This window comes from Galeopterus variegatus, unplaced genomic scaffold (assembly GCF_000696425.1).
Source record: "Galeopterus variegatus unplaced genomic scaffold, G_variegatus-3.0.2 Scaffold540, whole genome shotgun sequence".
NCBI lineage: Eukaryota > Metazoa > Chordata > Mammalia > Dermoptera > Cynocephalidae > Galeopterus > Galeopterus variegatus.
In genome coordinates this window covers 9,830-26,297 of record NW_007726651.1, presented here as the reverse complement: position 1 = coordinate 26,297, position 16,468 = coordinate 9,830, and the positions used below count along the sequence as shown (strand labels likewise).

The 16,468-nt window shown below is 44.0% G+C and overlaps 1 long non-coding RNA gene across 1 annotated transcript; it reads left to right on the top strand.

Annotated features, from left to right (window-relative positions):
* Nucleotides 1-2,390: 2,390 nt before the first annotated feature.
* LOC103588246 lies at nt 2,391-15,725 on the top strand. Its single transcript, XR_550294.1, has 3 exons — nt 2,391-2,504; nt 3,141-3,235; nt 15,454-15,725. It is a non-coding gene; the product is annotated as an uncharacterized LOC103588246 (long non-coding RNA).
* Nucleotides 15,726-16,468: the final 743 nt, after the last annotated feature.

Genomic DNA, 16,468 nt, shown 5'->3' with positions numbered 1-16,468 from the left:
GCAACTGGGGTATGCGCAGTCCAGGGGGCCTGATCTCTGAGTGATTGCATCCTCCTGTGGCCTCACGTCTTCTCGGTGAGGTGGGGAAGGCAAGTCCCAGCAGGCGAGAGCTCGGGCAGCTCCTGCTGTCACATTTGCAAAGATCGCATTGGCCAAAGCAGGTCACCTGCTGAGCCCAGCATCAACTTATAGAGGACTGACTCTCAAGGGCACAGCTTGGGCACATGATTCTGTGTGATTCAGTGGCCCTCATTGTAACGCTGTACCACACCCATGTATGAAACCCTGTCTATAACCTGAAAAACTTGAAAGAAGAGACTTTTCATCTTGCTTTATACATGTTTCATTTCTGGATCTGGTCGCTGAGGATGCATATCTTTTTACTAAACCTTATAGTTATAAGTAGCATGATCATACTGCATTTGTTTTTGCCTACCTTTGTTAACTGTTCTAATGTATTCTATATAAACATTGAGAATGTACCACAAATTTTATATTCCCACTTTAGCATTTTTTGTTTCATTTTCTATGCCAGTAGCCTCTAAAAATGGGAGTGGCCTGGACCTCTGCTGGCCCCTCCAAGGCTCTGGTTATGGAGCTGGGTATGGGGTTATAGGGTGGGCTGTTCTGGGGTGAGGTGAAGCCAGCTCAGAGGTAGATTTAGTGCACAGGATGTTCATTGGAGTGTGTTCTTGGTAATACCTGGGGAAAGAGAGGGACAGGAAGGGACAAGATTGGGTGAGGGAGAAGTTGAACAGCGATGCTATAATAGGAGGTTTCAGCCGACCCCATGGGTTGCTCTGATTTGGGGCAAAGAGGCTAAATCTAAGTGCTGTCAACACCCAGATGAACACCGTAATGCAAACTACTGAAGATGAATGGTCAGGGTGGGTGTCAGGGAGGGAGGGAAAGACAGAAGAGAAGAACGTGAGGACAAGGTCCTCCTCCTCTCATTCTAGATGTCTTCAGGAGTCATGCCACTTCACTTTCCACCACTGCACCAATGACTGCCATTCAGCAGCCCTCCGAGTGCCAGACTCATGTTTGCAACTGTCTATCAGTCATTTGCATGTGTGTGCCCTGCACATACTTCCAGCTCAGCAGGTCCGGTATCAAGCTCATCATTAGGAGGTGAGGGACTGTCTTAGTCAGCTCTCTGTTGCTATAACTGTATACTGCAGACTGGGTAATTTATAAAGAAAAATAATAAATATTTCTTATAGTTCTGGAGGCTGGGAGGTCCAAGAGCATGATGCCGGCACCTGGTGAGGGCTTCCTGCTGTGTCATAACATGACAGAGGACATCACATGGTGAGAAGGCAAGAGAGTGTCAGCTCAGGTCTCTTTTCCTTTTCTTATAAAGCCACCAGTCCCATCATGGACCCACTCCCCCATGACCCTATCTTATCCTAATTACCTCTTAAAGGTCCCACCTCCAAATGCCACCAACATATGAATTTGGGGATTAAGTTTCCACCACATGAAATTTGGGGGGACCCATTCAAATCATGTTAGGGACCCAACCTGCTCTTTCTCTTTGTTCTTGCAGTCGGTTATGGCATTACCACACACTCAGATGCCCAGGCAGGAAACAGAATGTCCTTCCCAAGGCTACACTGTGTAGAGTGGGGTTTCTGAAAGTGTAGACCTTAGACCAGCAGCAGCCATGCCTCCTGTGAATCTATCAGAAATGCAGATTTCTAGGCCCCACCCAGGCCTACAGAATCAGACACCCTGGGGATACTCCAGTGATCTGTGTTCAACCAGTTCTGGCATGCTGGCCTTCAAGAACCACTGGCTTAGAAATGGGAAGACCCAGGACTCAACCAGACACAGCTGGGTCTGCCTGACCCCACAGCTTTTGTGTCTCCCTTGTTCATACTGCTATCAGTGAATTTTTGTTTAATATCCATCTTCCCCATTCAACAAAGCTCTGGGGAACTGGGTTCCACCCCAGTCACCTTTCACACCAACACCTGCACTGTGTCTGGCACGGAACAGGGCCTCCAGTGCTTTTGTTGAAATGAACTTCTGTCATGATATTGGTTCAAATGATGGACTGAGTGTCAGAGATGTCCCAATGTATGTGAAAAATGAGACCATTTCCTCAGAGCCCTGACTTTATCGGGCTCTGCAGCTGTGTGTGAGGAGAAGGAGACAACAGGTGACACACTCATGTGTGCCTTTGTAGGACAGCATCTCCCTATAGCATTTCTACCTCTTGCATACTCCAAGTGGACTTCCTGGTACAGATTCTATTGATTTAAGATTTCCTTTGATATTTATGTAAACTATATGTTCACTCATGTAAAAACGTTAGTTGTTCTGTGCAATTTGTCCCTGTCCCTGAGGAAATAGCTCTGTGTGGCAGCAGCCGAGGACTGTGGCTAGGACTCTGGTCCCTTCTCCAGCTTGGGAGAGTCCCTGCAAGCCTTTAGCACACCGACCTTTGCAGAAATAGCACAAGGCATGGCTGGTTCCAGAAAATGGCTTAGTGGGAATAGGTATGTAACAAAACAGACATGAAATCTCTCAACATTTTTCTTATCTCAAGTAATAATAATTCATTTAATGGACAAACTCATTGCACACCAACTCTGCTATGATTTATACAATGAGACCACACTCTCTTCCCCACCATAGCTGATTGCACTATTGGTAATCACCTGACCCAAGGAAGCCCATTCAGAGGCCAGGGAGTGACCCACAAAACAGCCGAGATTGACACAGTGCCACAGACTCTCCAATTCTTGCCTTGGAGCAACTGTTTACAAAATATGGGGAGATTGGTCTCATTTACAGTGAGGGTGGCTGGCAAAAGAATGTCAGATCACAGTGGAGACCCAAATGATCGAAGAGCATGGAGATTTGCTGAAAGGAAAAGGTACCACAAGGAAGTGACCATTATGAGACAGACAGACAGAGAGAGAGAGAGAGAGAGAGAGAAATAATTGGTTGATAGAGCTCATTTGCTTTCTGGTTGCTTCCCAGCTTTGGTTTATAGGTTTCCTCCTTTTCCTGAGGGGAATTGGAGCAAGATTCTGTAAGTCTAAAGGAAGCTGGGCTGACCCAGGGTTTGGTACTTAAGCTTAATTATCACAAGTATCTTATGAGTAACAGGTATTATACTGTCAATGTAGGAAAGGCAATGCTGTGGAATGAAGATGATCGTGGACCTGGAATTCAGACTGCCTGGCTCCAAATCCTATTTCTACTTCCAGTGGGTCACTCTTGGGTAGGTTATTGAACTTCTCTGAGCTGATGTTTGCTCAGTTCCTGCAACAAAGCACTGCTCAGTGAATATTAGCGGGGACGGTGAGAATTTTGAATAGCTACCCCACAGTATTCACAGTACTCTTGAAATCCTACCAATTTTAACTCAACAGTTCTTTAGTTACCTGGATTCAATGAGACAATGCATGAAAGGGTTCAATAAACTCTGAGGTAATTCCTAAATCAGTGAGATTCTCCAACCACCAGGATCAGCATTAACTTGGGAACTTAAAGAAGTAAATACTGCCTCTGCCCCAGACTACTGAGTCAGAAACTTGGGCAAGCAACTGACCTGGGGCGATTGTTATTATTGTTCCACACTCCAAAGTCCCAAAGTGTGGAACTGTTCCCGGCTCCCCTCCCAGAGGCAAGGGGATCCTACCCAAGGGGTGGAGAAGATGATAACCCAAGAGCCAACTTCCAGCAGGTTGCCAGAGCCATATTGCCTGTCCATGCATCGTGTAGGGTGCAGGAATGGGAACCCCGAGACCAGGGCTCCCCACATTCCATGAAACTTGCAACTCTTGGCCCTGAGCCAGGCGGTATCAGGTCCAGGGTACACCCTCAGATGACCAGCGGCCACTTGTCCATCCCTCAGAATCTTAAGGAAAGCAGCAACCCACTGGAGTACAGTGCTCCCTCTTGTCTGTGGTACAGAAGGACACAGGTGGCCTCACATATCAACTCACAGCCCTGCTGCACCTTGCTGCCAAGTTCCCCAGCTCTTGAAGCTGAAGCTGGTACCTTCTGAGCTCAGGAGCTGCAGGGAGCTGGTGTCCTTCTGCTCTGCTCCCTCTGGGCTCAGGAAAGCCCTGATGTGGTCCTTGCCAGGGAATCCTCCCATCCCCATAGTTAGCACTGCCTGTAGCCCACCGCCCTAGTTCACAGCAGTTACAGACTAAAGTACCTCACAGTTAAAAACAAAACCTACAATCACAAGCAGCCAGGTTATTCTTATTATCAGTCAATTTGGAGAAATGAGGATGTAGTTGATTGACTGAATTCTCATTTTATTCAAGAGTTTTGATATCTGAAAGGTATAACACTGGTAGGGATTTCTGCTGCTTTAGAAAACTGGAGCAAAACAAAACCTTTCTAAATAGGAATTATCATGTTAACACAAATCTTGATGTTTTGTCATTATCTTTGTAAAATAGCATCTTATATCAAGCTGAAAATAAAGGGGAAAGTTCCTGCAAATGCAATCATAGTGATAAATGAGAAACACCCAGTTTCTATTTTCTTGGTTATTACAAAACACTTTATATTAAAGCAGTGTTTTAGTGTTTTAAAAGCACCTGGTTATACTCTATTTACCACATTGATTCTCAATCTTTATGGTATTTATGAGTTACGTGGGAAGCTTGTTTAAATGAAAATTTTGGGGTAGAGCCTGAGATCTGGATTTTTAAAATGTGTCATGGGCCACACACTGAAGAGCAATGTCAAAAAATTGCTATCCCCAATGTATAGATTAAAAAAAACTGAGCTTCAAAGAAGTTGAGTGACTTTCCAAAAGTCTCTCAGAGCTCCATGGGAAACTAGTTTCCTCAAGTCCAGAGTCTTTGCACAGCATGAGGACATGTGGTATGATGTGGTATTATACCGCTGTGCACAGATGACAGAACCTGACGGTGTGGGCTTCCTTCTTCCCTGCCCATGTGCTACTGTGGTCATAGCATAGAGTTACAGCACGTTTATTACCATGTGTGTTATCAACCCTGGAAGACACTTTTATTTGTTTTGATTTAAACAGTCAATTAATGTTTCAAGAGATTTTAAAAATCAGAAAAAGGATCTTTTAGGCTGTCCAGTTAGATCAGTTGGTTAGAGCGCAGGCAGCCTTGTAACAACAAGGTCAAGTGTTCAGTTCTCTGTACCAGCCAGCCACCAAAACAAACAAACAAACAAACAAACAAACAAACAAACAAAACCTCAGATCTTTTATATCTTTTATATTTACCCACATTATTTATCATTTCTGATTCTCTTCATTCCTTTGTGTAGATACAGATTTTCATTTGTACCGTGATTCTGCTGGCGATGAATGCCTTGAAAGCTTTTTAATATCTGAAAAAGTTTTTATTTGCCTTTGTTTCTGAAAAATACTTTCACTAGACATGGAATCCTATGTAGAGGTTTTTTTTCTTTCTTTCTTTCTTTCTTTTTGGTACTTTAAAGATGTTTTCCAGTGTTTCTGGCTTGCATGCTTCTAACAAGAAGTCTGCTGTTGTTTCATGTGTCTTGTCCAGTTTTTTAGTTGTTTCTGGTGGGAAGGTGTAGTGGATTGAATTATATCCCCCCGAAACTCCCTGAAGCTTAAACTGTGTCTCCCAAGTTTTATGTATTAGAAACTTGGCCCCCATTGTAACTGTTAAGAGGGTGGGAAATCCTGTTATAGTAATTGAAAGGTGGAGCCTTGAAGAGGTGATTAGACTGTGGGACCATGCCCTAGTGAATGGATTAAAAATGGTGGTCAGGGGCGTGGTTCTGAGGGCTTTAAAAGAAGAGAGAAGAGAGTCTGGCTCGCTCTCTCTGCTCTCTCTGCTTCCACCATCTTGCAGTGTAAGACCCCTGGGTCACTGTCACCACCACCAGATAGACTTTGGACTTCCTAGCCTCAGAAACTATAAGCAATAAATTTTGTTTTCTTTACAAATTACTCAACCCAGTTCTGTGTATTTTATTATAAGGAATAGAAATGGACTAATACAGAGGGTAAATCTGGTCTCTGTTATTCCGTCTTGGCCAGAATATGAAATCCTTTTATCAGTTTTGAGTTCTTATGTGTAGTGACTTTTTCCATGACCCCAGTATCTGTCAGTCCACTGTTACTTTCAGCATTTGTATTTTCTCTCTCTAGGGCACCCAGGAACTTTGCACCACTCATGTGCACCACACAGGCCATAGGTAGCCAAGAGAAACACCACGTAGTCACCTGTCTCTGCACCTTCTGCTGTTGCATGTGTGGTGGCTATGTGCTGGGCTTCCTCCAGAGGCTTGCAGTCTTCTCTGGCATACTTCCCCACTAGTACATTCACTCGAGCACACCAAGAGCAGCAGTGGTGTGAGGTGGTCCATGGTGGCACATTCTGTCTCCACCACACTCTCCTCCCAGCCATGATGCTGTCATCTAGACAGACAGCTTAAGTCCAGAACTTTCCTCATCCACATGAAGCAGATAATTCACATTGTGAGTATATAAGGCTTAGAGAAGGCAATGGGCACCACAGTACTTGAAGATCATAAAATCCATTGGAAGATACTATTTTGCACTTACATTTTACTTGGGTGTGCCTAACAGCCTTAGGTTATAATTTGGAACATACAAATAAAACTCTCAATTATAATTAGGAGGTTCTAGTAATGCTTAGAGTTTCTGCCCACAGACCCTCACCCAGTTCAGGGTTTTGCACACTCCACCCCTTATATGATTACCTCCCTTACACCCTTACACCCCTTAAACATCTCATTCTCCACCCAATGCAGTAAACCATCTCAAATCATCAGTCTCAAACCTCAGCCAGGGAAGTAAGAAAACCATAAGTACAAATCGGGATAAAAATTGCTGCCCTTAGAGGAGGAGAATATGGTCCCCAAGTGTGTACTGTTTGATTTGCACTATGTTTAACAAGTGCCCATGGAGTCTTCAGGCAGTGCTGTGTTCTTTGATGACAGTTAGCTCCACTGCTCCCATATCCTTTATGGAATGATCTGCCTGACTGCTGAAGACATTTGACCTACACCACCTAAGCAGAAGCTGCTTTGCTGAAGGACAGGGAATTTGTTTGTTTTGTACTTAGGAAGGGGATGAAAGACTCCAGTTCACATTTTTTTTTCAAGGGCTATGGTTTTTATGTTGCCCCTCAGCAGTTTGGAGTTTAATACCTCTCTCGGCCAGTAGGTACAGTCACAACTCACTCTCTCTGATTGTAGTGACCATCTTCCCAAGTGTACTCACTTGTTACTCTCCCGCTACACCAGTCTGGATTAGGTCTCCCCCCCTTCTCTGCTCCCCCACTACTCCTTTAAGCATATCTCCTTGTTTTGATGTTATGTATGTTTTGTGTCCTTACTTGATTTTTCATTTGAGAGAAATGAATTAAAGTCTCATACTCCTGAGGTGTTTTTGTTTGTTCCTATAATAACTCAGATGGTAGTTGCTTTATGAATTTTGATGCTATGTTATTTGGTGTGTACATATTCATCACAGGTAGATCTTATTGCTTATTGTGTACTTGTTCATTGAAAAGTGACTTTCTTTGCCTTGTTTATTATTTCTTTGTAGCTTTTCTGTACCTTTGAAAACTCTTATGATAAAAATAATTGCTGAAACTAGTTGAAGGGAATTTAGGTATTTATTATTTTATTCTTTCAACTTCTTCATAAGCCTGAAAATTTTCAAGTTGAAAAGCTTGGATGTGGGAGGTAAGCAAAGGGAAAGCCACACAGAGTGTGTGTTCAGTACATGGCTTGAGGGGTGCACAGCTTAAGCCTTAAAAGACCTGGATTCAAGTCCTGGGTATACACTCACATAGATGCCTTTCTTTCCATGAGACCCAGTTCCTTGTCTTGAAATAGGAGCAAGCAAAATGAGAGGGGTTGGTGCAGTCATGGAGGCACCAGATGTGAAAATGTCAGGTATAGAGTAAATGCTCGGTAAAAGTGGCTTTTGAGTCTTATGGGGGAAATGCTATAATGAAAGTGCAATCAGCATTTTTAGACTCAAAAGGCCTGAATTCCAATCTCAGCTCCTGCCACTTGCCTTAGGCAAACCACCTGACCTCTTGGGTTTGGTTCTTCATCTGCAAAATAATATATGTGTCGAGAATTGTTATGAGGATTAGATGTAATAATGTGCATAATGGAGCTGACTGAGAGTAGGTACTTAATAAGTAAAAGTCATTATTGTTTCAAGGTATCAGACACTCACTACAGCACTTACTATGTGTCAGGTGCTATTCTAAGCATTTTCCAAATATTAACTTGACTAATTCTCATAACAGTTCTATGCATAGTACTACAAAGATCTAAATTTTACTTATGAGGAAACAAGCCCAAAGAGATAATTACTGTGCTAAAGTCACACTGCTGATAAGTGGGAGAGAGAGGATCCAAATCTAGGCAGTCTGGCTTCAGAATCCTTTCTTTTATCTGCTATTGCTTCTCAGTACAAATATTAGGGAAGAAACAGCCTATTACCTTGGGGTATCTTGCCATGTTGAATGATTGACTAGCCGTTTGGGATAATTTTGACATAGTCTAAATGTATATTTTAGGTTTCCCAGAATATTTCATTAGTAACCTAGGTACTCTAGCAATTCTGGCAAATTCGTTAATTAATTTAATTGAATGCATAAACCTGGTCAAAAATAAAACACAGAAACAAGCAACCACAAAGCCTTCCTGATGGATGAAAACCCAGATGTAGGCCAGATAAAAATATTATTTCTAAAATTATTATCAGATGAGAAAGTTCAGGTGGTGAGGTACAAAGCTACTGACTACTAAAGCATATCTTTGTCTACAGATTCATCGGTCAACACATTATAATGGGTCTCTGCAAAGCAGAAGACAAAGTGGATGGGCAATTAGATACCCGGGCTAAAGAAACTTCTCTGTGAATCAGCTCCACTGGGTCTCAGTAACCTCCTGGTAAAGTCCAGGAACCGTGTGGAAAGCAGGCATCCCCACATTTGTGCTCCCTGAAGGAGAAGGAAAAAGACAACATACAGTTGGAACTGTTGGTGGGTGCACAAACTGTGGTACATATCCATCCAAAGAATATGGAGGAGGGGTATTGCCTGAAACGTCATTGTAGGAAAAGGTCCTTTCAGACTGTAGAGGGTGAGTCATCTGGGGACACAGCCATCGAATCACTTCTAGCTAGATGGGAAAAACTCTGGTTGGTCACAGGGTACACTGTAGTTTTAAACGGTGACAACCTATTTGATCCACAAACACCAAAAAAGGATTTCGAGCTTATGGGAAGTTAGTATGAGATCATGCACTGCTAAAATATACGAGGGCAGCTAGGATAATGATCTCAGTGACAGGCACACAAATGACTAGTGTCATATGTCGCCTTAATTTGCAGACAGGCTTGTCCTTTAGCCTGCTCACCCTGGTGTCTGATGTTAGCACTTGGGATCAGCTTTAGAAAAAGTTGGCTGGCAAGAAGATGCATTGGTCATAATGACTGAAAAGAAAGAAAAAAGATCCAGTCTGTAATTTTCCCACCCACATTAAGTTATTTGGATAAAACTCTGCTGTCATAACTAAACTGCACTCACTAAAAATAAAGTGTGTCTGAGAATATTTCCACAGGTTTGACTGCTGTTTCCTTATGAAAATGAGCTGAGATGTTGGGGACCTTTGCAGACTACAACCCAATATCAGAAGGTGTTGGCTTTTGTTGAAATTTATTGCAGGAGATTTATTGAGATAAATATTGACCAAGTCAAAGTCAACGTTATTACTTATCTTCAGGAATAATAAATCTTGGTATTCTCAGTGACACAAAGTCAATATGTATTTTGCTGCATAAATTCCAAATGAAGAGTTTCATTGAAACATCTGTAAATCTCTCCATCTTGACCACGAATGTAGCTTTTTAAAATTTACTATAGTGGAAAGATGGATATCCAGGCCTGGTGGGAACATCTACTGTTCACCTCTATAAAACTAACCAGGCAGCCCCAATTTTCATTGTGATGGAATCCCTGATCGTTTCATTAGAAACATAGTCCACTGATTGTTGGTCTCTCATCACTGATTCTGAATAAGAAGAATCAAGATGTTCTCATCCAAGGAAAGAGGCAGAATGAGCCCATGTATTCCTGACAACCACTACATTTCAGGGTAAAATATAGTTACTTTTTTAATAAGTGCAATAGATGAATTTTAGCAAAGTTGGAGGAAAAAAGAAAGAAAAAGAAAGCAGTCTTGGTAGCACATGGCAAGGGATTTGCTTCTTGGATTTGGTCCTCCGCCTCTTCAGTTTCAATCCGTCAATGAGCAATCATCAGTCATTTGCTAGAGTATGCACTAGTAATAGAGCATGCACTAGAGTAACTAGTAACCAGAGTGTACGTACACTCAACCCTCTGTAAAAATTGATGGAGATATAGAAAAATGAAAAACTATTGTATCTGCCCTCAAGAAACTCTTCTCCAGGGAGCCTGTGGATGGGAAAGATGCAAGAATTTCTGTTGTATCGGGGCCAACAATTGCAATCTTTTGCCCAATCTGGGTCCTACGGTTTTTTATCTCCATGAATTTAGGTGGATACATCTGTGTGGGCTGTGTTTGAGTGCATCGTGTCTGGCAGCCAGTGCAGAATCTCAGCCATGATCACTGTCGGCTTTCACATGCATTTCCGAGCTTGCCCCCTAAATGTCCTCTTTTAGTCCATTCTCAACACCACAGTCACTTTCAGGGCTTAAGCCAGACCACGCCATCCTTCTTTTTAAATCACTCTGATGGTTTCCCATCTGTATTCATTTCTTAGGGCTACCGTGACAAAGTACCACAGACTGGGTAGCTTAAAACAACAGGGATTTTATCACAGTTTCAGAGGTTGGAAGTCAAAAATCAAGGTATGAGTAGGGCCATGCTTCTTCCAAAGGATCTAGGGGAGAATCTTTCCATGCTTCATCCAGCTGTGGTGGTGGCCAGAAATCCTTGGTGTCCCTTGGCTTGTGGCCCCATCTCTCCAATCTCTGCTTCTGTTGTCACATGGCCTTCTTCCCTGTGCATATCTGGTGTCCTCCCTCTTCTTATAAGGACACCAGTCATTGGATTTAGGCCCCATCTGATTACAGTATGGCCTCACCTTAACTTGATTACAATCGCGAAGTCTCTTTCTCCAGATAAAGTCACATTCCTGGGCCCTGGAGGTTAGAACTTGAGCACATCCTTCGGGGTACACAGTTCAGCCCACCACACCATCTTACTCAGAACGGAATCTGACCTCTTTGTACCTAAGGCCCCACCCCTATGGCTTCTCTTCCCCTCCCCAGCATCTCAGCAGTCTCCCGGTGGATAAGTGTTCCATGTGGATTTTCCATCTCCTGAGTAGTCCTGACATGCTCCCACCTCCCAGTCTCTCCCTCGCCTCTCTGTCTCCTGGTCTTGCAACGCTGCCTTCTTTCCTGCAGGGCTGTGCTCAGTCAGGGCATGCCACCTCCTCTTTGTCGCTGTGTGCTTCATAGGCTCACCACCCCTGAAAGGACTTCCTAGTTCGTTGTCTTGTTTATTACCTCTCTCCTCCATGAGCACGTGAGTTTCAGGGAGCAGGGCCTTGCCTGTCTTGCTCCTGCTGCGTGAGCAGCGGCTACAACAGAGCACCCAGCCTGGCATTTGCTGAGTGAGTAGGAGTTCCCTCCACAGCACCCAGACGAGGGGCCGCTCCGAGTCCACGTGGACACCTCCGTTATCAGGACACCTGACTCTCATTCTTGGCAACATTTTCCCTGCCTTTCTGTGCCTTCCTTCATGTCTCCTACACACCTTGGCCTCGTGTCTACCCCACACAGCAAGTTCAGTTTTTCTGGAGTGGTATAAATTGCATGTTTTAAGGAAATTTGGGCCGTTCATATGCATGCATTTTTGGCATTAAATTTGTGTTTTAAATCTTGGAAAGAAAATATGTTGAGACTTTTTAGATGCCTTTCACTTATTCAAAAGCTTTAAGATTTTATTTTACTTTACATTTCTATGCGCTTAGTACCTTTGTGGAGTTTTTATTCTTGCAATCATACCACAAGATGACCCAGGGTCTGGAAAAAAATCATTCAAACCAAATGACTTTCCTTTACCTCACTTCTTGAGGTACTTCATATTTACTTGGGGTGCAGGCTTTCAGAGCTCTCTGGATTTAAATGCTGGCTCCATCGCTCTGAGCACATGGAGAAGATAGAAGCAACACACGCTCACCGTAACAATCCTCAGAGAGTAATGCAAAGGCCACATGTTCCTTGTGCCACCCCCTGGCCTCCCAGTCACAGAGCTCCTATGCTCTATGGGTAACCTGGCCTCCCAGTCACAGAGCTCCTATGCTCTACGGGTAACCTGGCCTCCCAGTCACAGAGCTCCTATGCTCTATGGGTAACCTGGCCTCCCAGTCACAGAGCTCCTATGCTCTACGGGTAACCTGGCCTCCCAGTCACAGAGCTCCTATGCTCTATGGGTAACCTGGCCTCCCAGTCACAGAGCTCCTATGCTCTACGGGTAACCTGGCCTCCCAGTCACAGAGCTCCTATGCTCTATGGGTAACCTGGCCTCCCAGTCACAGAGCTCCTATGCTCTACGGGTAACCTGGCCTCCCAGTCACAGAGCTCCTATGCTCTATGGGTAACCTGGCCTCCCAGTCACAGAGCTCCTATGCTCTATGGGTAACCTGGCCTCCCAGTCACAGAGCTCCTCTGCTCTACGGGTAACCTGGCCTCCCAGTCACAGAGCTCCTCTGCTCTACGGGTAACCTGACCGGCAGTTTCTTTTGTATCCTTATGGGCGACTTTTTCAATCTCTTCACGTCACAGCGAACTTTTCCTGTAAAGGCCTAGTTAGTAAATACGTTAGGCTTTGCAAGCCATATAGTCACACTGACCAGTGTGAGAGCAGTCATAGACAATATGTAAATGAATGGGCAAGGCTGTGTTTCAATAAAACTTTATAGACCCCCAAATTAGATATGATTTTCATGTGTCAACAATATTTTTCATTAGCTTTTTTTCCCCTATCATTTAAACATGTAAAAACCATTCTTAGCTCATGGGCCACATGAAAACAGGTGGTAGACAGGTTTGGCCCTCAAATCCTGCTCTCCTGGGGGTAAAAAGGCACAGCCATCATGCAGGACCATTGTGATAACAAGTGAGCATGAGCTTTAATAGCACAAGGCATATCACTTGATAGTCTTTCAATAAAGGGGGTTCATTGATCCGAAGCAGAGTGGAGAACAGGTGCTTTTCCTGACACAAAGCTGCAGTCAGAGGGCCCAATGCTCTTTGCTCATGTATAATTTTAAGTCTGCTGCTCTGACACCCACTCACCATCTAAGGCATTGAGCAGTTTTCCTCCAATGCTGATGCAGTCCAGCAAGGAGTGAAGTTTGCACCCCTTTTCATACTTTCCCTCATTTTATTTTATTTTATTTTATTTTTCTCTGCTGTCCCTCTGCCAGTCTCTTCTCTAGGCTACCTGTGTTTGTGCTCTGAAAATTGCCAGTATTGTGGGGGCCTGGGAAAAAGGGATTAGGAGGACTCAGAGTTTGAAAGCCTCACCTTAGGAAGGTTTATGCAAAGGGACGTATGGGGAGAAGAACATATTGTGAGATATGGAGAAAGGAACAGGTCACAGTCCTAAGGTATGCATGGGAGGAAAAACACCACAGGGATACTACCTCTTCCTGGAAAGTGTGTTATGCAGAGTTAAAGATGATAGATTACAGCCCTGGAACCAAAGTGTATGCCTCCTGCTGGCTCCAGTCTCATTTCTACTCTTACCAGAGCTGTGCGGCTGGGGATGGTTACTTAACCTCTGGGGCCTGATAGCTTCATATGTAAAATTACGGTGATAATCACAATAGTATATACCTCATAATGTTGCAAAGATTTAAAAAATTAGTATGTGCATAGCCCTTAGATTAGTGCCTAGTATGGGGCATTGAATAAATGTTAATTTTTAAGTAAACTTTTTATTTTGGAATAACTTTACATTTACAGAAAAGTTGTAAAGATAATAGAGGGAGTTCCCATATTCCCTTCACCCAGTTTCCCGTAATTGTTAACAACTTAGATAACTGTGGCACATTTAGCATGACTAGGAAATTAACATTGGTACAACACTATTAACTAACTCCAGTACGCATCTGGATTTCACCAACTCTTTCCTCTTGTGTCCTTTTTCTGTCCCAGGATCACACAGTGCAGTCAGTCTCCATATCCCCTTAGTCTCCTCCAATCTGTAACAGTTTCTCAGACTTCCCTTATTTTTTTAAGACCATTCCCCTTTCGAAGACTACTGCTCAGGTATTTTGTGTAACAGGCATCAAGTTGAGTTTGGCTGATATTTTTTGTGATTAGGCTGGGGTTAGTCTTGGGGGATGAACAGCACAGAGGTGAAGGGTCCCTCACCACAAGGACACATGATCTTAACACGATGCATCACTGGTGAGGTGAACCCTGATCCCTTGGCTATGGTGGCATCTGCCTGATTTCTCCACTGTGAAGTTACTATTTTTCTCTCTCCGTACTTGTTTTAGTCCGTTTTGTGTTGTTATAACAGAAATACTTGAGACTGGGTAATTTATAAAGGAAAGAGGTTTATTTGGCTTACGATTCTGGGACAGCTGCATCTGGCATGGGCCTCAGGCTGCTTCTACTCATGGTGGAAAGTGGCAGGGAGCCGGCGGGTACAAGCAGATCACATGGCAAGAGAGGAAGCAAGAGAGAGAGAGAAGGTGCCAGGGTCTTTTTAAGCAAGGAGCTCTCAGGGGAACTCATAGAGCAAGAACCACTCATTAATCCCCCCTCCCCCAAGGAGAGCATTAATCCATTCATGAGGGATCCACCGTCATGACTCAATCAGTTTCCAACACTGCCACATTGGAGATCAAATTTCCACATGAGTTTTGAGGGGGACAGCACATCCAAAGTCCATTAGTACTCTGCTGTAGGAAGTGAGTCACTAGGTCTAGTTCACACTCAAGGGGAAGGGATATAAACCCCACCTCCTGGATTGGGGAGCAGCAGCATAGATATTCCCCTATGTTATTTGGAGTTCTGTAGGAAAGATTTGTCCCCTCTCCCTTATGTATTTATTTATTCAATCACTTATTTGTATCAGTATAGGATCATGGATTGTTCCAGCTTTGGCCAATGGGTGATGGTTTCCATGTCCTTTTGACATGCCCCATTTTTTTTAAAGCATGCCCTTACTTCTGATGCTACAAGATTCTCTAGGCTAATCTGGGATTTCCCCTAATAAAATAGGGCAGACCCCTGATATTCCCCCTAACTATCCCTCTAACCTCAGGCAAAGCAGGCCTCAGCTGAGGGGCAGGGAATAGCTACCGAAAAATCTGCTTGACCAAACAGGACGGGCTGAATTCCTAGGAGTACAGTAAAGGTTGCTTAACCATAAGATAAGAATGGAATTAAACATGTTTCTCCTTAGGCTGAGATGTCTGTTCCTTGTCAGAATGGCTTAAGACAAAATCTGGGACTACCATCTTGAGTTGTCTTGCAGCACACCATCAACCACGAACCTGCTTTGAAGTTCATACGCCCCAGACTCAAAGGAGCCAAGGAGGACCTTAGTCAGCATGCCGGAAATAGTTGCGCTGACTTCACTGTGAGACAATCAGATTCCCACACAACTTCCAGGACCCCCACTCATGATTTTGCTCTATAAAAGCTTGTGAGTTTAAGCTACCTAGGAGGTCGAGGTCTTCAAACTCCTTTAGCTGCCTCAATATCCTTGACTGTCCATTCAAATAAACACTGTTCATTATCACTGCAAACTTTGGTGTGAGAAACTGTTTAGTCATTTGGTGGTGGACAACAGACCCCCTCTTGGTTCAGTAACACTAATTCAGTTATTGATACAATCATAGGATTGTAGGAGGATATGTGATGTAGGGCACTTTTTACTGCCTCCTCTGTTGAGAGCCCCCTTTCCCTGGAGGAACATGCCCCCCTCGATTCCTTGTGGTCCTGAGATGTCAGTCATCACTATGCCTCCTGCTGGCCACAGGTAGAGGGTTGATGCAAAGAGCATGTGACCCCCTGGGCCAGCGTGGCCCTCTTGAGGTGGCTACATTAACCTTGGGAAGAAGAGATTCTCTTTCACTGCATTGCTAAACTGGGAGGCTGCTGGTGACCATCTTCCCCACCTCGTGGGAGAACTTGTCTGCAGAAGAAGAAATGCGTTGGGAGGCAGAGCTGACCTTGAGAGACACACAGCCCTGCCTGTGTAGTTTTAACCTTTTATCCAGTTCTGCCTGACACTCTTCTGACACCCCACCTGCCCGACCCAGGACATTCCCTCTGTTTTCTGAGCTCATCATATATGTGAGTATAAGAAGTGCCTAGTGCAAGAGCTACATCCCTCTGCCGATCTGTCCCTCTGTAGAATTTACACCTCGTCTACTTCAATTGACACCACAACACAATTCTCATACTTGTCCTGG